Here is an 8,085-nt window from a genome sequence, read left to right as displayed (position 1 = left end):
TATTGACCATATGTGCTTTTATTTTCTAATTCACTTTAGAGTTTCCCATCAACCATTGTAACATATAACTTATCTTTTATATGTGTCTCATTTTCTATCTATCTATGATTGGCTAAAAGAAAATGTTTTGGAAAATTAAAGCTTCCCTGAAGAATAGTACAACTAAATATAAAAAATTACATCAAGATGGATATACACAGTCATGTAAGAAAGGGCGTGTTTAGATATATTTGCTTGTGTTCTGCTGTATACCAGTGGTGTCTATAAAAGAGTAAGGAATTCAAAGAAATTATGTAGATTGGCCTTGGGAAATTCAGAAACATCAGACAGCCTTGAGCTAGACTGAAAAGAAACACTTTAACAGAGCATCTTAACCCAATTAAATAGCTATCCCCAGGCATCTTTGCTGTAGTAAGTAATTGAAACCAATGACAAATGTTCTGCTTTCATAAAGGGCATAGTGTTAGAAAAATCTAAATATTTTTCAGCTGTTATTTTTGTTTATTCTTTGAAAGTAAAATGTCTGAAATATTAGAAAAGAAGTGGCCCAAAATCAAATGAACATAGAAGGCAAGCTTAAAGAGCTCTCAATGGCCAAAGCTAGAACAATTTGAACAATAATGTAATTTTGAATTATAATCCAAAGTATAAAATAAATACAACTCTGTCCATAATGATATAAATAAATGACGAAATAAATTAATGGAGGTGAATAGACAAATTTTCCTTACAGAATGTTGATGTACTATTGAGGGTGGATTGGACTTAATGACTCACTTCCAAAGAATAGGGTATAAAAAGGAAAAAAAAATAGTTATTTTGTAGTGCAGAATCCTGTAAATATATTGATTTATATTATCAGTGACATCATGCGAATGTCATATGCTCTCTGATGTGATATAAGAAAGGCATTACCTCTGTGGTGTTTCTTCCCAAAACTCAACCACATTCTAATTATGAGACTATATAAGATAAGCCACACTTGAGGAATATTCTATAAAATACTTGACCAGTATAGCTCCAAACCATTAAGGTAATGAAAAACTGGGAAAGACCAAGAAAATGTCACAGAGCAGATAAAACCAGGAGACATGACAACTAAATGTAGAGTTCTTATTTGGATCTTAGAACAGAAGCAAGAGGAAAAATGTAAAAATTGGTGAAATTCAAATAACAACAGGAGTATAGTTAAAGAGTAATATAGGATTGTTAGTCTCTTAGTTTTGACAAATGTAAGATGATAGTGTAAAATGATTTTGCTGCTGTAAGTCACTTCAGTCGTGTTTGACTCTTAGCGACCCCAGAGACGGCAGCCCACCAGGCTCCCCCGTCCCTGGGATTTTCCAGGCAAGAACACTGGAGTGGGTTGCCATTTCCTTCTCCAATCCATGAAAGTGAAAAGTGAAAGTGAAGTCGCTCAGTTGTGTCCAACTCTTAGCGACCCCATGGACTGCAGCCCACCAGGCTCCTCTGTCCATGGGATTTCCCAGGCAAGAGTACTGGAGTGGGGTGCCATTGCCTTTCCTGAAAATGATATTAGGAGAAACTAAAAGTGGGTAAGTAGTGTAAATGTATAATTCAAACAATCTTTACAAATTTCTTGTAAATCTAAAATTATTTCAAAATAAAATGCTTATTCAAATTGTTTGAGGAAATAATTTGTCAAGTCTCTGAATCTTAAGATATATAGCTCTTGTGGGTGCTCTATACTTTTAAATTTATTTGTGGATTTCATTGTGATACATGCTTCCCATTAAAATTAATTCATTTGTAATATTTCTGTTTAAGGAGGTAGTCTTACATTATATACAGATAACAATGAGTCTTTAAGTAGATAATATCAAGGGTATGAGATAATATTGATTGCAAAGGAAGTGGAGAAAAATAGTTTTTGGATATAGTTTGAAAACAAAATCAGCAGATTTGTTAAAGCAGTAGAAGGTATAACAAAAACTGATTCAAGGATTTCTCCATGGTTCTGAGCATAAGAAACTGGAAAGATGGTGTTACCATTAATTGAGATGAGAAAGATTTCAAGAAGAGCAGATTTCTGAAAAGAAAAAAGAGGATCATGATTCAGATTTGAATATATTGTCTTAATTATTATGCTTAAAGTACCATTTTAAACAATATATTGAATATATCAAATATGTATTTTAGAAAAGATATACAAGTTAGAGATATAAATTTGGAAAAAAATCTGCCAGCAATGCAGAAGACTTGGGTTCATTCCCTGGGTTGGGAAGATCCCTTGGAGGAGGGCATGGCAACCCCCTCCAGTATTCTTGCCTGGAGAATCCCCATGGACAGAGGAGCCTGGTGAGCTACAGTCCATGGGGTTTCAAAGAATCTGACATGACTGAGTGACTAAGCACAGCACAGCATATAGATGGAAACAAATGATATTAGCATAAAGGTGAATAATACAAAAGAAGGAGATACATGAGGTCCGCCAATATTAAGAGAGAATCTTAAAGTGGTAAAAGAGAAGGAAAAACAAAACAAAAAACAATTCACAAAGCCCTGGGTGGAATACTCAGAAGGTTCTGTCTTAGAAGTAGGGAATAGTTCCTTATTGTTGTTGAGTCACTCAGTTGTGTCCGACTCTTTGTGACCCCATAGACTGCAGCACACCAGGCTTTCCTGTCCTTCACCAACTCCTGGAGTTTGCTCAAACTCTTGTCCATTGAGTTGCTGATTCCATCCAACCATCTCATCCTTTTTATCTCCTTCTCCTCCTGCCTTCAATCTTTCCCAGCATTAGCCTCTTTTCCAATGAGTTGGCTTTTCCCATCAGGTGGTCAAAGTATTGGAACTTCAGCTTCAGCAGTAGTCCTTCCAATGAATATTCAGGGTTGATTTCCTTTAGGATGGACTGGTTTGATTTCCTTGCAGTCCAAAGGATTCTCAAAAATCTCCAACACCACAGTTCAAAAGCTTCAGCTCTTTGGTGCTCAGCCTCCTTTATGGTCCAACACTCACATCCATACATGGCTGTTGGAAAAACCATAGTTTTGACTATATGTACCTTTGTTGATAAAGTAATGTCTCTGTTTTTTAACACACTGTCTAGGTTTGTCATAATTTTTCCTAGATCAAATGCTGCTCTGTCCTGCCTAAAAACAAGCAAGCAAAACCCAACCAAAAAAGACCCCAAAATGAACACTTGAAGGGATTACATTGCTTCCAATGTAGGATACAAATTGTATCCTAGAACAGAGCTCAAAAATACTTATAGAAATAAACACATAAAAATCCAACACCCATTAAAATAAAATCCATAATGTGTGGCCACAATCAAAAATTAGAAGGCAAGCAAAGAATCAGATAAACATGACTTGTGATAATGAGAAAATTCAATCATTTGAAACTGACACAAAAGTGACACAGATGTCAGAATTAGTAGACAAGGATAATAAAACAAGTATTATAACTGTAATACATATGTTCATAAAGCTAAAGAATTGAACATAATATGTAGAAATACAGAGTGCCTATTTTTAAAAGATCAAAATCACAATCTAGAGATGAAAGTATAAAGTGTGAGAATAAAAATACACATTATGTAATCAATGGAAAATTAAACCCTGCAAAAAAACATTAGTAGTAAACTTAAAGATATACCAGTAACAATTATTGAAAGGAATACAAAGAAAAAAAAAAAAACATAAACATCAAATCAGCTGAATATGCTCTCATTTGAAAGGACTATGATTTGAGTCCCTGAAAGAGAGAGTGAGGCACAGAATCATTTGTGGTAATAATGATTTTTCAAATTTTCCAATTTAAAAATAAGCATAAAGAACACTATTTAACCTCAACAAACTCCAAGTTAGAAAATAAAATAAAAACTTAAGTAAGACAACACCAAAACAAAACATAATCAAATTTCTCAAAACCAATGGTAAAGAAAGTGGGGAAAACCACTAGACCATTCAGGTATGACCTAAATCAAATTCCTTATGATTATAGGGGAAGTGAGAAATAGATTTAAGGGACTAGATCTGATAGAGTGCCTGATAGACCATGGATGGAGGTTCATGACATTGTACAGAAGACAAGAAGCAAGACCATCCCCCAAAAAAGAAAATGCAAAAAAGCAAAATGGCTCTCTGAGGAAGCCTTACAAATAGCTGTGAAAAGAAGAGAAGTTGGAAGCAAAGGAGAAAAGGAAAGATATAAGCATCTGAATGCAGAGTTCTAAAGAATAGAAAGGAGAGATAAGAGAGCCTTGCTCAGTGATCAGTGCAAAGAAATAGAGGAAAATAAGAGAATGGGAAAGACTAAAGATCTCTTTAAGAAAATTAGAAATACCAAGGGAATGTTTCATGCAAAGCTAGGCTCATTAAAGGACAGTAATTGTATGGACCTAACAGAAGCAAAAGATATTAAGAAGAGGTGGCAAGAATACACAGAAGAACTGTACAAAAAGATCTTCACAACCCAGGTAATCATGTTAGTGTGATCACTCACTTAGAGCCAGATATCCTGGAATGTGAAGTCAAGTGGGCCTTAGGAAGCATCACAACAAACAAAGCTAGTGGAAGTGATGGAATTCCAGTTGAACTATTTCAAATCCTAAAATATGATGCTGTGAAAGTGCTGCACTCAATATGCCAACAAGTTTGGAAAACTCAACAGTGACTGGAAAAGGTCAGTTTTCATTCCAATCCCAAAGAAAGGCAATGCCAAAGAATGCTCAAACTACCCCAGAATTGCACTCATCTCACATGTTAGCAAAGTAATGCTCAAAATTCTCCAAGCCAGTCTTCAGTAATACATGAACCATGAACTTGCAGATATTCAAGCTGGTTTTAGAAAAGGCAGAGGAACCAGAGATCAAATTGCCAACATCCGCTGGATCATCAAAAAAGCAAGAGAGTTCCAGAAAAACATCTATTTCTTCTTTATTGACTATGCCAAAGCCTTTGCCTGTGTGGATCACAACAAACTGGAAAATTCTGAAAGAGATGGGCATACCAGACCACCTGACTTGCCTCTTGAGAAACCTATATGCAGGTCAGGAAGCAACAGTTAAAACCGGACATGGAACAACAGACTGGTTCCAAATAGGAAAAGGAGTTCGTCAAGGCTGTATATTGTCACCCTGCTTATTTAACTTGTATGCAGAGTACATCATGAGAAATGTTGGGCTGGAGGAAGCACAAGCTGGAATCAAGATTGCCAGGAGAAATATCAATAACCTCAGATTTGCAGATGACACCATCCTAATGGCAGAAAGTGAAGAACTAAAGATCCTCTTGATGAAAGTGAAACAGGAGAGTGAAAAAGTTGGCTTAAAGCTCAACATTCAGAAAATGAAGATCATGGCATCCAGTCCCATCACTTCATGGCAAATAGATGAGGAAACAGTGGCTGACTTTATTTATTTTTTTTTTTTGGCTCTATAATCACTGCAGATGGTGATTGCAGCCATGAAATTAAAAGATGATTACTCCTTGGAAGGAAGGTTATGACCAACCTAGATAGCATATTAAAAAGCAGAGACATTACTTTGCCAACAAAGGTCTGTCTAAGTCAAGGTTATGGTTTTTCCAGTAGTCATGTATGGACGTGAGAGTTTGACTATGAAGCTGAACACCAAAGAATTGATGCTTTTGAACTGTGGTGTTGGAGAAGATTCTTGAGAGTCCCTTGGACTGCAAGGAGATCCAACCAGTCCATTCTGAAGGAGATCAGTCCTGAGTGTTCATTGGAAGGAATGATGTTGAAGCTGAAACTCCAATACTTTGGCCACCTGATGCAAAGAGCTGACTCATTTGAAAAAACCCTGATGCTGGGAAAGATTGTGGGCAGGTGGAGAAAGGGATGACAGAGAATGAGATGGTTGGATGACATCACCCACTCAATGGACATGAGTTTGGGTAAACTCCTGGAGTTGGTGATGGACAGGGAGGCCTGGCGTGCTGCAGTCCATGGGATCACAAAGAATCAGACACGACTGAGTGACTAAACTGAACTGAACTGAATGGTAAAGAAAAAATTTAAAATCAACAAGAATAGGAAAAACGTATGTGAATTATCAGAACCAAGATAATCCAAAGGAAAAGCAATAATAAATACAATATGATATCCTGGAGGGGATCCTCAAACAACAACAACAAAAAGATGTTAAGCAAAAATTAATGAATTTTAAATAAAATGTTCACTTTAATCATAATAATACATCTATCTCAGTTCAATAAATGTAATAAATGTACCTTAGTAATGATAAGATATAAATTATAAAGGAAACCAGGTGCACACAGCACATGGAAACTTTTGTTCTATGTCAGCAGGTTTTAGTAAATTGAAAAAAAAATTACTTTAAAAAAGTATGTACAGAAGAACACAAGTAAGGATAATGGAAGATATTTTTTCAGAAACAATACAATTTAAAATACCAATTGAAATAAAAGCTGTAAATCAAAAATTCTGTATTTTAAAATATAAGTATAGAATAAAGAAATTTTCATTCATACAAAAGCTAGAATAATAGAATACCCTGATAATAAAAATGTTAAAGGAAATACTTCAAGCAGATAAAAAAGAAGACTAGATCAAAATATGGATCGACACCAGGAAATAAAGGACCAGAAAGAGTAGCCAATAGGGCAAAAATATAAGATACTATTCATATGGTTCACATCTTATCAAAAGTTATTAACTTCTAAGATGTAATTGGTCTGAAAAGTACAATATATGTAAAAGCAAAATCATAAAGCTAAAAGCTGGTTGTTTGAGAAGATGAATAAAATTGATAAACATCTAGATAGACTGAAAAAGAAAAGAGAGAAGACTCAAATTTATTATGTTATAAATAAGAAAAATAGTACTACAGACTCAACAGATATTAAAATTATAATGAATGATTTGAATAATTTTATACCAATACATTTACTAACTTAGATAAAACAGACACATTATTTAAGAGATGAAGACTACCAATCTCAGTCAAAAAGAAATAGATAACCTGAATAGAATTATTGCTTCAGTCATGTCCGACTCTCTGGGACGCTATGCACCTTCCAGGCTCCTCCATCTATGGGATTCTCCAGGGAAGAATACTGGAGTGGGTTACCATTCCCTCCTCCAGGAAATATTCCACACCCAGGGGTTGAACCCGAGGCTCTTGTGTCTCCTGCATTGTAAGGTGGGTACTTTACCACTAGTGCCACTGGGAAACCTGAATAGAACTGTATCTACTTCAATTATAAATTTTTAGTCATAAAAAGAATTATTGACCCAGATGTCTTCATTGCTGAATTCTTCCAAGCATTAAAAAAAAACAAGGTGAGGGTGGGATGATTTGGGAGAATGGCATTGAAACATGTATAATATCATATGTGAAATGAATCGCCAGTCCAGGTTCGACGCATGATACAGGATGCTTGGGGCTGGTGCACTGGGATGACCCAGAGGGGATGGTATGGGGAGGGAGGTGGGAGGGGGTTTCAAGTTGGGAAACACGTGTACACCCGTGGTGGATTCATGTTGATGTATGGCAAAACCAATACAATATTGTAAAGTAATTAGCCTCCAATTAAAATAAATTTATATTAAAAAATAAAAAATAGAAAAAACAAACACCACCCTACCCACCCCCAGCAATTCTACACTGACTATTAAAAATTGAAGATGAGGGAACATTTCCCAACTCATTCTATGGGGCCGGTAATACTATAGTTCAAAAACCATGCAAGAACATTATAGGAAAATAAAATTGTATACAAATATCTTCAATAAATATTAGTGCAAAAATTATTTAAAAACTTTAAGAAAATAGAACCCAGCAAAATATCAAAGGAAAATATGCAAAATGAGATTTATCTAAGAAATGGAAATATTGGTTTATCACTTGAAAATCAATCTAAATTTTAACTAAGCAAAAATGAAAATCATACAATCATCTCAACACATGAAAAAAATTATTTGACAGGTCCCAACATCCTTATTGATTTAAACAACAACAGCAAACAGCTACAAAACTCTCAGCCGTGAAGGCAACTTTCAAATCTGAGTAATGGGTATCTAAGAAAAATCTCTAGTTAACATCACAACCAACATTGAAAAAGTAGAGGTTTA

The 8,085-nt window shown here is 35.1% G+C and overlaps 1 long non-coding RNA gene across 6 annotated transcripts in view; it reads right to left on the bottom strand.

Annotated features, from left to right (window-relative positions):
* LOC109560365 (uncharacterized) overlaps positions 1 to 8,085 on the bottom strand; it is a 67,404-nt gene continuing 59,319 nt past the window's right edge. For 3 of the 6 annotated variants that reach the window (XR_011567129.1, XR_011567128.1, XR_011567127.1), the window contains one exon: positions 1 to 2,050. This is a non-coding gene — a long non-coding RNA (uncharacterized lncRNA). Of the gene's footprint in view, positions 2,995 to 8,085 lie in introns of all 6 variants that reach the window. The other 3 variants (XR_011567124.1, XR_011567125.1, XR_011567123.1) reach the window with 1 other exon arrangement.

Source organism: Bos indicus, chromosome 6 (genome assembly GCF_029378745.1).
Source record: "Bos indicus isolate NIAB-ARS_2022 breed Sahiwal x Tharparkar chromosome 6, NIAB-ARS_B.indTharparkar_mat_pri_1.0, whole genome shotgun sequence".
In the NCBI taxonomy this organism is placed as follows: domain Eukaryota; kingdom Metazoa; phylum Chordata; class Mammalia; order Artiodactyla; family Bovidae; genus Bos; species Bos indicus.
This window is presented reverse-complemented; position numbering and strand designations above follow the sequence as displayed.